At 39.0% G+C, this 12,949-nt stretch overlaps 1 long non-coding RNA gene across 1 annotated transcript; it reads right to left on the minus strand.

Moving 5' to 3' along the window:
* Positions 1 to 252: 252 nt before the first annotated feature.
* LOC131016529 (uncharacterized) lies at positions 253 to 3,123 on the minus strand. Its single transcript, XR_009099060.1, has 4 exons — positions 2,666 to 3,123; positions 1,613 to 1,692; positions 785 to 971; positions 253 to 551 (listed from the first exon to the last, which is right to left on the minus strand). It is a non-coding gene; the product is annotated as an uncharacterized LOC131016529 (long non-coding RNA).
* Positions 3,124 to 12,949: the final 9,826 nt, after the last annotated feature.

The raw sequence follows: 12,949 nt of genomic DNA on the forward strand, positions 1-12,949 counted from the left end.
AATTGCACACACAGTGAGTAAGAGGAGTGAAACGCTATAAGGGCCTCCACTTAAGGGGCCTATCTGCACCTTAACCCTAAAATAAACAATATTTTCTTCTCTTTTTCCTTCTCCTGTTCAATTTTATGCTTATCTCTATCATATAGAATGTTAAGCGCTATAGTTTCATCATTTTTTGACAATGATAAAGATTTGAGTTGGAAATCCAAACTGTTAGCTCTTTCTTTGGAGTAAAAGTAAATTGATAAACTAATTGTAATGTAAGCTTCATCATAAACTGTCCACTTCTACATTGTCAATGTGACCACCAAATTTGTAACTTCATTGAAGTATTGCCTTTTGTCATTTTTGACAATGATACACAGTTGAGTTGAAAATCCAAAAAACTAACCTTTTCCAATATAGCGAGATAAATTGACAAATTAATGATAATGGAAGTTTTCACCATAGCCAACTTCTACACTGCCAAATTTAGTAGTTAAATTTGTATCTCTAGATATTGACACATCCCCTTTAATCGATTCTACCCACTTCAACCCTAATTTCCTCCACTGTACAGCAAAAGAAACATTAAAGGCGACCAGATAAACAACACTCAGAAATGTTAATCCATAACACGATTAAATATCACAAAGGAAGCTCAAATCCACAAAATCAATTCAGGAAATCAGTTAATTGTCAAATTGATGCCTTTTTTTTTTCAGGATATATTAATTAAAATTCTAAATAGCGAACAGACCAAAACAAAAAAAAAATAGGTCAAGAAAATGGAAAGAATTCTTACATTTCCCATAACTTTATGGAGATTCTTGGTATTGCTGGCGAAGAAGTACATCATGCCGATCGGAATGGTGACGTACAATGCAAATTTTGCAATCTCCAAAACCCCTTTTGATGTACCCAAAGATGACATTTTTCTTAAACCGTTTCAGCTATCTTTTGCAGAAATAATTCGAGAAGCAGCAGAACCTCTTGAGAAGAAGAGAAGGGTATGAGTTGCGATACGTAGATGTTTTCATTATCTCAAAATTCACATGTTGTATTGTCAGTTTTGTAATTGTAGCTACAACCTTTTAACTAACTCTAGTTTTTGATTTGTAATTAAAGTACCAACAATGGTGATGAGAAATTTGTGAGCCCAATATTAAACATCTTATTGGGCCAAATTGGAGGCCAACATTTGGTGGGCAAAAGAACTAGAAAGTCATTCGAAAATTTAGAATCAAAATGGGACCGAAAAATTAGGAAAACAAAATGAAATATTATTTCTAAATTAAATTAAATTATATATAGAGTTTCAATTTGGTCTAGGTGCATATAGAACATCAAAAGATACTATCATAATATAACACATGCTCAACACAAATTCTATAAATCAAACACAAAAACATGTACGCGGCTCCAAGCCATCACCACAGCAACAAAATGGGATGGAACACAGCCATCCCCCAACCTAATCTCCATTTACTACCTAGATACATGCTCATCTAAAATATATATAAATACATAACAAAAAAACCTAGATACATGCTCATCTAAAATTTTAAACTCGGGCCATGGCTACCATTTGAGCCATGGTAACAAAACAAAAGATAATTTAGTGAAAACTTACTTGTTTTGTTACTCGCTCTTTTTTTTTGTTCACCTTGACTTCTTTCTTTCTTCCTCAAGAATCAAGGGTGGAGTGATATACTACAAATGAGAATTAATCCAAAGCACAAAAAAACAAATTAAATAATTATTCGAGATTGATAATTATTTACAAGAACCAAAGTGCATAAAATTATAATTTAACAAAATAAACAATTTATCAAATTGGGGGACGAAGCATTTAATTCAACTTTACAAAAATCAAAGCTTTAAGATTTAGTAGCCTATTTATATTAATGCTCTATTCGAAGCAATTAGCAAATATCTACATTATTTCTAAGAAGCATTTAACAGTACAAGTAAAAATTGTTCAATTCAATATCCCTTATATACTGATAAAAGAATATGACAAATATCTATCCCAATTCACAAATGAAATCATAGGAAACTTTTGGCAGAATATTAAAAAACAAGTATTAATTTAATTAATAAGTCATATAGGTATTAGAATGAATAATTGATGCTTCTTTTTAGTGGGTCGTGGCTCGTGGGGTAGGGAATGGGTTGGAGAAACATTCAAGATTTCTCTGGTTGAGAGACAATAACCCTCAAAGAATTTACTTTTTAAGCACAAAAAGATTTAAGGATAAAATAACTTGCTTGAAGTCTGCTGGAAAATGAATGAAGAAAACCAATATCAGACTATCAAACATTAAAATGCCTTTAAAACCTAAATTTAAAAAACAATACTTAGAAAACTGTAAAAAAGAGCCTCCAAGTCACCAATTAATCATTATCATTCTATATGAACTAATGCTAATTTAGGGGAATCATAAACTGGTTTCAATAGAATTTAAAAAACAGTGTGTATTCCTACAAACAGCTCAAGAAAAAGAATGAAGCACAAATACCAAATACCCAAGCAATGATCACATATCAACAGAAAATTGAAGGATCAGATTCAAACATTTATTGCTAACTTCCACAGTCAGCTTCAACTATAGTAATCAGAATCACACACAAACAAGGAAAAAGACTCAAAAAAATTATTTTGAAGAAGAACTATACCACTGACCTTCTTCAGCGGCGGAGAGGAGTATTCGGCAGCAGCGGCGGAGCTTCTTCAGCGGCGGCGGCTGGAGCGGACCTTCTCCAGCGGCGGCAGGCTCCGATCGACGGCGGATTTGACAGCGGCGTAATGCCGGGGGTTGACCTTCTCTAGCAGTGCCGTATAGTCACGACAGATTTGGAGCGGCGGAGGCTTCGCGACGTTGTTTCCGGCAGCGCAGCAGAGCGGCGAAGGCAGGCGACGTCGTTCCGGCGGAGGCAGAGCTTCTGTGATGGCTTTCTAAGGCAGGGAGACGTGGGAGGCGGGAGGGGGCAAACGCGGGTGGCGGTGGGGACGGCCCGGTCGCCGGTGATTGGGAATCGGAGGTGAAATCGAAGGGGGGATTTGAAGGAAGATGAAAATTTGAAGAGGGGATTTTGTGAAAGTGAAGGGGGAGTTGTGACTAAGAGGGTGTTTCTTCAAAGTGTTTGGCAAAATAAGCTTTTCAACAGCTTATAAGCTCAAAAAATAAGCTTCAAGAGCTTATAAGCTCCCAAAAAATAAGTTCATCTACCCCAACTTATTTTTCTATAATCTCATATACAACAATATTTTTACAAATATTTTTCAACTATAATTTATTATTTTCATCATATATCATTTAAATTCATTTTTCTTCGATTTTCTTTGTCTAAAAAAATATTTTCTCTCTCTAGCAAAAAATTTCTCTCTCTAGCTTATAAATTCAATTATCCAAACACTTTGACAACTTATAAGCTCTTAAAAATAACATCTTATAAGCTCATAAAACATCTTATAAGCTCCAAGAGCTTATAAGCTCTTTAAAATAAGTTTAGCCAAACACCCTCTAAGTATCCCGTGCTTTAAAATTTTAGGGCACACCGACCCCATTCCATCGTTACAAATAACCATAATTATGGGTTGGTGCAGTGGGGAGAGTCTAATAGCGCCTCCATTTTTAAAGGTCCCAGGTTCGAAACCTCTTACCTCATATTTTCCGATTTTTTCCATTTTTTTTTACACTTTTTGGATTTTTGCGATTTTTTCCTTTTTTCTTTTATTTTTACACTTTTTGGGATTTGTTATTCGGGTTAAATAATTTTAATACCCACTTTCATAATATATCTATCAAATCTACCCACCCTTATAAAACATCTATGAAAAATACCCACTTCATAGTGAAATATCATTCCTACCCGTATAATATATCTCTCTTAATACTTCATCTTATACATTAATCCGCGCTTTCAAAATTGGTATCAGAGCGGGTTTTTATGGAGGAATTATATTATATTTAATTTATTTTATAATTAACCTATGTGGGAGGAGACTCCATTAAAAAATTATGGATCCGGACGATTGTCAGAGATGTGTACCATATAGGAATTCTCTCCAACATTTGGAGAGAGAAACCACTCGTCTACTAGACGATCTCAACTAGAACAATCGAGCCCTCGTGACAAATATGCGGCGAGGAGAAGATGTTGCGATTATTCGTGATATCATCACGGGTATTCAATCATACCATGAACATCTTGTTGGAATCGCTGCAACCAGAACGGCGATTGAACGAACAAAAGATGAAGCCCATCAGTCCCACGACTAATGGAACAGAAAGACAAGGCGGAAGCTGTCTACCCAAAGTACTAGCCCATCAAGCCGGACTCTTCCGTAAATATTGAATTACGGGAAATCCAAAAGACGGTGGAATACTATGGCAACGAGCTATATGATCTACCACTGGAGATGAGCCGGATATCAATGAAACAAGAGGAAATCATGATCCTCTTGCGAGATATCAAGAAGAAGGTGGAGGAGATCGAAAGGCGAAAACCATGTTCCGGAAAAATTCGGAATACATGGTCCAAAGATCAGACGTATCCTCTACCACTTGATGCAGCACCCAAAAAGCTGCAGACAGAAGAAATAGCCCGGTTCTTAAGAGGGAAAAATCATGAATAACCTCGAAAGGATCGGACTAGAAGATCTACAAGAATTAGCAGAACCATTTGCTAATTTGAAGATGGTTGATCTAAAGATGAATCAAGGAAGTTTCGAGCCCAAAGTCGAAATCCCACGAGAAGATCCACCTATATCTTCCAAGAGGGCTGAAGTTCGGGACGAAGCAGGTAGCCTCCAAAGAACCAGAAGACGGCGCAGACTACAGGAAACCCCTGTAGGAAAGGCCATACTTGAGCCAATCCATCCATATATGTTAGTTCTCAATGTTGACGAAGCAAGCTTCAAAAATTGGGAATCACTCATCGATGAATGGGCATCGGCAATGAAGATCGTGGTTGCCACCGTAGAGTATGATAAAAATGAATTTATCAAAATCTTCGAGGCAAGTTTTGCTGGAATGGCAAAACAGTTTTGGGACAACATCAAAACTCACGAAAAGAACGAGCTGTTTGCCAAAGAATCTCCATGGGAAATTCTTGAAAAGGCAACGGAATATCTCAAAGTTCACTTTCTTGGAATGGGATTCTTTGAAGGTGCGGGAGAAGAAAAGCGTATCAAATACCAACAAGCACTCTACAGCTTGAGGTTGGTGGTTCTGGAGCCAAAAGCTCTCGATGAATTTCTACGCTTATATGCCTTATATACACATATGGGGCTGGTCGATGATCAGATCGCTATGGATCTCTTCTTTCTGAAGTTTCCAAGTCCATGGAAAGAAATGTTCATCAACGATTACAAGTCACCTGGAATATTCCCCTCGATAGCACATCAAGGAGAATGTCCTATGTCCATAAGAAGCTGTCAGAATGGTGTCAGCAGGCTAAAGTCCAGAGAAATCTCAAGAAATTGAGAAAAATCAACAAAGGAACTCCTTTGATTTGCGACAATATTGATCTACCAATAGAAATAGGTCGAGAATTATTGTATCAAAGGAGGAAGACAAAGAAAAATAGGTTCCAACCCTATGGAAGAGAATCAAGAACCAAGCGAGGTTCTTGGAAACCCAGGATTATGTGGTCCAAGCAAAAGGCCCGATCTTACAAGACAGGGCAACGGAGTGGACCATCAAGGGGTGGGTTTTCATCTCAAAAACGAACCCCGACGAGGAAAACTTTCAGGCGTACCCAGGCCAAATCAAATGAAAGTTTCAAAGATTGCAACTGCTGGATGTGCGGTGCAAATGGGCATATTTCTACCAACTGCCCCGATAACGAGAAAAGAGGGATGAGGAGATTCGAATCCACACCGGATATCGAAGATGCCATCTACAACCAAGAACTGATGCCAGTCTATCAGTTCGAAGATATATCCTCTGATGAGAGTATATACGAACAGGAAGAAATCTTTAGTTCCGAAGATTCAGATATGAGTAATGGATCATCCGGAGACGAGTCAGACTAAGGAGGAGGACGAGGTTACCCACCTTCAAAATGAGGATCAGGAAGGATTTACCAGCCATTTTCTGATTCCCCAAGAAAAGGTGGTAGAAAAGCTCGTGAAAAAACTAAAAGACAAAACCATGGATGTACAAACATTCCAAGGGTTTTCAAGCGGAAGAATGAATCAAGTTATACAAAGCTTGAGTCCATTCAAAATGAAGCATCATATCTTCTTCGGCACCACGAGTCGAGAGTTGGCGCTTCCAATAGAGATAACAAACAACCAGGTGGAGATCCAGTTAATTCCAGCCGAAGATGTGCAGAGGGATCTTACAAAAATGAAGCCAGAAGTCGCTAAAACGATGAAATAAATTCATATTGGAGCAATCCAATTGGTAATCAAGTCCGTACTTCAACCAGGGACAGATACACCAATTGATATTGCAATTTGTGACAAGAGGATCATAAATACAAAAGATTCAGTACTGGAAGCCTTCTCAGGCAATCTCTACGCCAAGAAGATTATAACCGAATTATATCCACAGATCGCTTATAATCTTCAAGATTCATCCTTCAGTCGAGCCCTGACACTCTACCAGGACTATAAGAGGAAGGATCAATTGACGGGGGGAAATAGGCCATACTCGATTACATATTAAGTATCGTATGCCCTATCAAATTCCCACCACACGGATTTATTTCTGGGAAAGAATTTTATTGAGGTCCCCGAAATATTCAAAGAAGTAGCCAAGGCAATAAGCCTTGACCGAGTTGAAATTCCCATAATAAGGGAAATTGATATCCAAGTTGGAGATAAGCAGGTGCTGAAACATAATCAAAGTCTCAGATTGGGAGCACCAAGGCTATCGTTCAAAGGAGATAGTCTGACCTCAAGGCCTTTAGAAAGAAGTTTCTCTCACTCCTACGAGAGAAGGGCGATCCAGGAAACACCAGTTCAAGGTATAAGGGTAAAACTCAAATGCCCAGAAGGATGGAGAAGTGTTTCCACGAAGATTGATACAACCGAAAGGAAAAATCAATTTCCTTGCAACACGTTGTACTACTTGGCAAATCCAGAAAGCAATCGATATATCAAAATTCTGGAAATTGGAGGCTTTGAGATCCAAGTCGAAGGCAAAGCCGGACAAGAAGCTGACGTCTTGATCTTAGGACGAAATTTCCTTGACAATTATCAACCATGGTCAAGGAAAGCAAGTGGAGTGGAGATCACAATTGGCGAAAAGCGGTTGCTGATCCAATGACAAGTCCATTCTCGATCTACATCTCTGTAGGGATGTTATACGAGAAGTTCAAAGCAGAATATTTTGCTGCTTATATTGATTCAGGAGCAGGAATCTGCACCGCAAAGCGACGGGTCTTTCCAACGGAAGTTGAAGAAGAACTACCTCGAATTGCGGGACGGGACTTCTCAAAGAAGATTTTACTCTTATCAAAAAGAGTAAAACAGACAGAAATATTGATTGGCGGAGCAGGACAAACACCTTGGTACAAGGTTCAAACTTCACCCATCTATTTTCATGATACAGGAGCAGATATTTTGTTCGGAAACAATTTTCTGCAAACCTTCAAAAGGTATACCCAGGACAATGAAGCCAGAAGGCTTGTGTTCACAACCAATTGTGACCACAAAATCATTGTGCAAAGGCTCGAATGAGCTTTTAATAGATCGATGCCAGTCAAATTTCGCAGCAAGCGTGGTGATGATGGCAGACTTCGGAGACCACAAATGAAGGATCAACGGAGATTCAGAGATATTCTGCTCAAATGCAGAGCCGAGGGATTTTCAGATCTCTCCGAGGAAGAAACACAGATCCTCAAAGTTTCATTGATATCGCATAAAGATATTAAGGAAGAAGAACAGGTGTCCATAGCCGATGTCAAAAGGAGAATCCAGAAGTGTTATCACGAGGATCCTTTGGCGTGGTGGGACAAGAACCAGCTCAAAGCCACCTTGAAAATTAAAACTGGAAAGAAGCATGAGTTCTTAAGGTTCAGACCTATCCTGATGAACACTCAAGATCGGCAGGATATGAGGAGTATAATCAAGGAACACCTTGATTTGAAGTTAATCGAACCAGGAAACTCGCCTTACAGCAGTCCTGGATTCCTGGTGAGAAATCATGGGGAGATCAAACGAGGAAAACCAAGATTGGTCATTAATTACAAAGGGATTAATGATATTCTTGAGTTCGATGGATATTTCATCCCAAGTAGAGAACACCTCATCAACTGCATCAGAAGTGCAAAAGTATTCTCAAAGTTTGATTGCAAATCAGGGTTTTACCAGATTCGCATGGAGGAATGGAGTAAGAAGTTCACAGCCTTCTCAACTCCACAAGGACACTATGTCTGGAATGTCATGTCAATGGGGCTAGCCAACGCGCCTCAGATATTCCAAAGGAATATGGATAATCTTTTCAAAGATTATTCTTCATTCATGTTTGTTTATATTGATGATATCCTTATTGCATCAAAAAACATCCATGAACATGTCAGGCATCTGGAGATCTTTGCGGAGGTCTGTCAGCAGGAAGGATTAGTGCTGTCATTGCAACCCAGAAGATGGAGTTTCTGGGAATCGAGATCGATGAGTCTGGAATAATTCTACAAGATCATATTGTGAAAAAAGGTCCAGAAAATCCCAAAAGATAAGGAAAAGAAGCAGTTTCAAAGTTTCCTTGGAGTTGTTAACTTTGCAGGAATGTTCATCAAGAACCTTGAAGAGCATAGGAAAATCTTCAGTCCACTACTGAAGAAAGATGATCCATTCATATGGAAGGAGGAGCATCGCGAGGGTATAGAAAAGCTAAAAGAGATTTGCAATAATCTCCCAAAGCTTTCAATATCACAAGACGAGGATGAATTAGTCCTATACACCGACGCGAGCGATTCTTGGTGGGCAGCCGTGCTCACTAAAATCACCCCTTATGGAGAAGAACCATGCAGATACTGTAGTGGTCTCTTTTCCGACAGTGAGGTTGTGCGATGGCTCATCAACGAGAAGGAATTCTATGCAGTCAGAAAGGCGTTCAAAAAATGGCCGCTATTCTTACTTGCAAAGAAATTCGTTTTGAAAGTCGATAACACTAACGTTAAGTCTTTCTTAACCAAGAAAATTGAATCTAAACCTGAAAAGGCTAGATTACTTAGATGGCAAGCTGAATGGCAATATTATGATTCCGATATTGTCATTTTGAAATCTGATGAGAATGTTCTTGCAGATTTCTTAACAAGGGATGGAGTCAACTGAGGTTGACACCATCATCATGAACCAGAGGCAACTCCAAGAAAACATGGAGATGCTACAATAAGAATGGCAAGAGTGCGTACTCCATGCCAAACAAGCTGGAAGGATACAGTCGGCTGATGAAGCCAAAGTGTCTGACCGTATACAAGAAAATCTTAAGAGGATGATAAATCTTCATGAGGCAATCCACAAGCCGCTCTTGCGCGGGATTAGGGCTCCCCTAATCGAAGCAGGCATTACCATACCGGACGGATTACTGGTAGCAGGGAATTCAAGTACCCTTAGCACAAGTTCTGAGGCTAAGGTGTCAAAACTGGATCCTCAAGAAAAAGATGTTGCTAAGGCTTCTCCGCCCGAACCAACATGTCAACCCTCCACCTCTGGTAAAAAAGAGGGAGAGATCAGCCTTAGGCCGGTGACGGGCAAATCTAAGATTGATACTAATTTTGTTGAAATGTCTCCTTCTTGGCAGCTGTACCAGAGCAGATGGGAGAAACTCAATACAAGGAAAGACATTAACCCGGGAAACTGCCAGGTTGATGTCGGAGGAAAATATTCGAGGGTGTGGATGACCACCGGCGCCCATCCACAGGATGTTAAGGAATGGTATGAGTTTGGAGCTCTGGCTTCAGTTTATACCATATCTCCAGCATTCACCGAAATTAAGGGTCTACCAAAATGGATCCAAGAGACGGTGTATGCTGCTTGGGCAAACAATGAGTCTCTCAAACGAGGGGATATTTTGGAGCTATACTTCTTCAGTGCAGCACTAGAACCAGCAGGGAAGGGGAACCACGAAGCTTTCCATTTCATAAAGCTTCGAAGACCCGACAACCAGGCCTTGAACCGAATCAAGGCCCCTGATTATCAGTCCTCAATCGTCGCCACCTACAAGGAGGATCAAATCTCCACCAGACGAGCATGGGGATTGTGGGTCTGTCTCACGGAGATGGACAAAGTCAAGTCTAGATTTAAGTTCTTCCAAAATTCAAGTCTGGGATCGTTCCTGTTAAACACTATGACGGGAACCACCACCAAATTTGCCGAGAAGGCCTTTGAAGAAAAAGGGCTAACACTCTGGCAAAATAAGATCGCGGGGAGCAAGGAGACTCGTCGAAAGTTCTGCATTATGGCTCACTTGGGTCATTGGAACGAGCATATCTGCGCGGAATGCCCAACGCAGATGGAACCGGAGTTCGAAAAGGGTTTTCTCCCGAAACCTGATCGAAGGAGATTTCGGTCTAATGAACATGAGGAGCACAAAACTCCACGTGGAAGAGCACCTCGAGCACCAAAAAAGTAAGATGCCCGACAGAAAAAAGGAAGTCATGTGACTCACAACAGGAATCCCACTCACCAAAAAGAAAACGACAAAGGTGAGTGGATTATCATGCAGGCGGACAACTCACCAAAAGCAGAAGTGAGTGGAGGATAAAAGCAGCAGGCCCCTCCTACAACATTATCAGCTAAATAATGGAGTAAGGGACCACGGAAGCATGTGAAGGCACAGCTGGTGTTGGCAATTATTGTCGACAAAAGAAAGTGGCGGTCAACATCCAAGTTAGCTGGCCACGAGGAAGGAATCCAAGGCCAACTACCAAGCAATTATAGAGAGCAACAGACCTCTATAAAACCCCGAGCTCTGGAGAGGAAGAGGATATCGAAAACACACAACACTTTCACACAACACACTCTCTCTCTAGAATTTATCCTTGTAATTTTAAATTTTTATTTCCAAAAGTTTTAGTTTTAGTTTTAGTTTATTTTTATTTTTAGGTACACAAGTATTAGCTACTAATGAGTAGCTAGACAAGTTTGTCTCCTCCCTGAAGGAGATTTTTATGAAATAAATTAAATATTTTATAATTCCTCTATAAACGCTTTGTTTTTGCTCAACTTTCCGGTTTAGTAGAAAATTTTCTTTCATTTATCAACAAAATATTCAACGTCGGAACTTAGTGACGGAGGAAGGTTGCAACCATCTCTTGCGAGTGCGTGGTTGGACGGAGCCTGGGGGCAGACGGTCCGTAAAATGCAACGAGAACTAACTCCTGAAGAAGACCATTCGACGAAAGGTATAATATTGATTTATGTTTAGAATTATTTTAAATTATTACGGAAGCATGTTGGGTCTGATAAGTCTTCACCGACTATTTCCAATTTGAACATGGAATTGTATTATGATGAATTGCTAGAGGATTTTTTAAAGGGTAGTTTTGTCATTAATTATGAGTTGGATAAGTTTGATATGTGTTTTATGATAGTGGGTATTTTTGATAGATAAGTTATAGAGGTGGGTATTTTAAATTTTGACCCTTGTTATTCTGGTTGTGTTTCTTCATTTTTTACGTTTTTTTTCCTTTTCCTGTTTTCTTTTTTTATTTTTATTTTTTTTGCATTTTTTTTATAAATTTTCTTTTTTTTTCTTTTTAGTATTTTCTTTTACTTTTTTTTTACTGTTTTTCTATTGCATTTTTTAATTTTTCTTTATTTTTATTGCATTATTTATATATTTTGGTTTTTTTATCCTTTCGGTAGTTTCTTTATTTTTTGTTTGTTTTTTTTTATTGTTTTTCTTTTACCTTTTTTTTATTTTTTGAAAAATTTAATATTTTTAAAATATTATATTTCTTTATTTTTATTGCATTATTCATAGCATCATCCTAGCTGCTTCCTTCAAGGACATGTTCCTTCTTTCAGCTACTCCGTTCTGTTGTGGAGTTGCTGCAGAGGTTTGATGGCTGATTCATCTTTCTTTACAGTACGTTCGAATCACTAAATTCAGAAATTCAGCTCCTCTATCTGATCTGATACTGATGATATTCTTGTCTTTCTCAACACTTAATCTTTTCATCAGTCTTGGCAGTTCCTCCAGTGTTTAGCTTTTCTTGTAGAGAAATACAACCCAAGTATATCGAGAGTAATCATCTACCACTACTAGGGTGTACTTCCTACCATTGTAACTCCTAGGAGACACTGATCCAAACAGATCCATGTGAAGCAGTTGAAGTATTCTTTCCGAGGAATGACCTGATTTTGACTTGAAAGAAGCTCTGGTTTGCTTTCCTCTTTGGCATGCTTCACATTCTTGCGTCTTCTGAAACACAATAGAAGGTAGGCCTTCTACCAGTTGGTGCTTCGCAAGTTTGTTGATAGTTTTGAAGTTAAGGTGGTTGAGCCTTCTGTGGTAGAGCCAGTTGAGTTCGGAGTTGCTCTTGCTGATGAAGCATGTTTTAGGTGGGCTATCTTCCCAAGAGACGACGTAGAGATTTCCTTGCCTGATTCCTCTCAGCACCACCTTTTTCTGATTGTTCTTTACAGTGAATTCATCCTTCTTGATCTTCACTGCAAACCCGTTGTCACAAAATTGACTCACAGACAGCAGATTATATTTTAATCCAGAAACATAGCTGACGTTGTTGATACTGGCGTTACCCATGTTGAGTACACCATATCATTTTGTTTCTCCAGTTGAGTTGTCTCCGAAGGCAACTTTTGATCCAACTTTCTCAACATATTGAGTAAGATATTCTTTGAAGTTTATCATGTGCTTCGAGCAGCCACTGTCTAGGATTTAAGTATTGATTGGAGCTTTGACATCTTCCTTCTTTTTGTGTTTTCTGGTTTTGCCCTGCAAGGAAGAAGTATTTTAGGTGCCCAATCAATGTTTGGGTCCTAGAG

This window comes from Salvia miltiorrhiza, chromosome 3 (assembly GCF_028751815.1).
Source record: "Salvia miltiorrhiza cultivar Shanhuang (shh) chromosome 3, IMPLAD_Smil_shh, whole genome shotgun sequence".
Lineage (NCBI taxonomy): Eukaryota > Viridiplantae > Streptophyta > Magnoliopsida > Lamiales > Lamiaceae > Salvia > Salvia miltiorrhiza.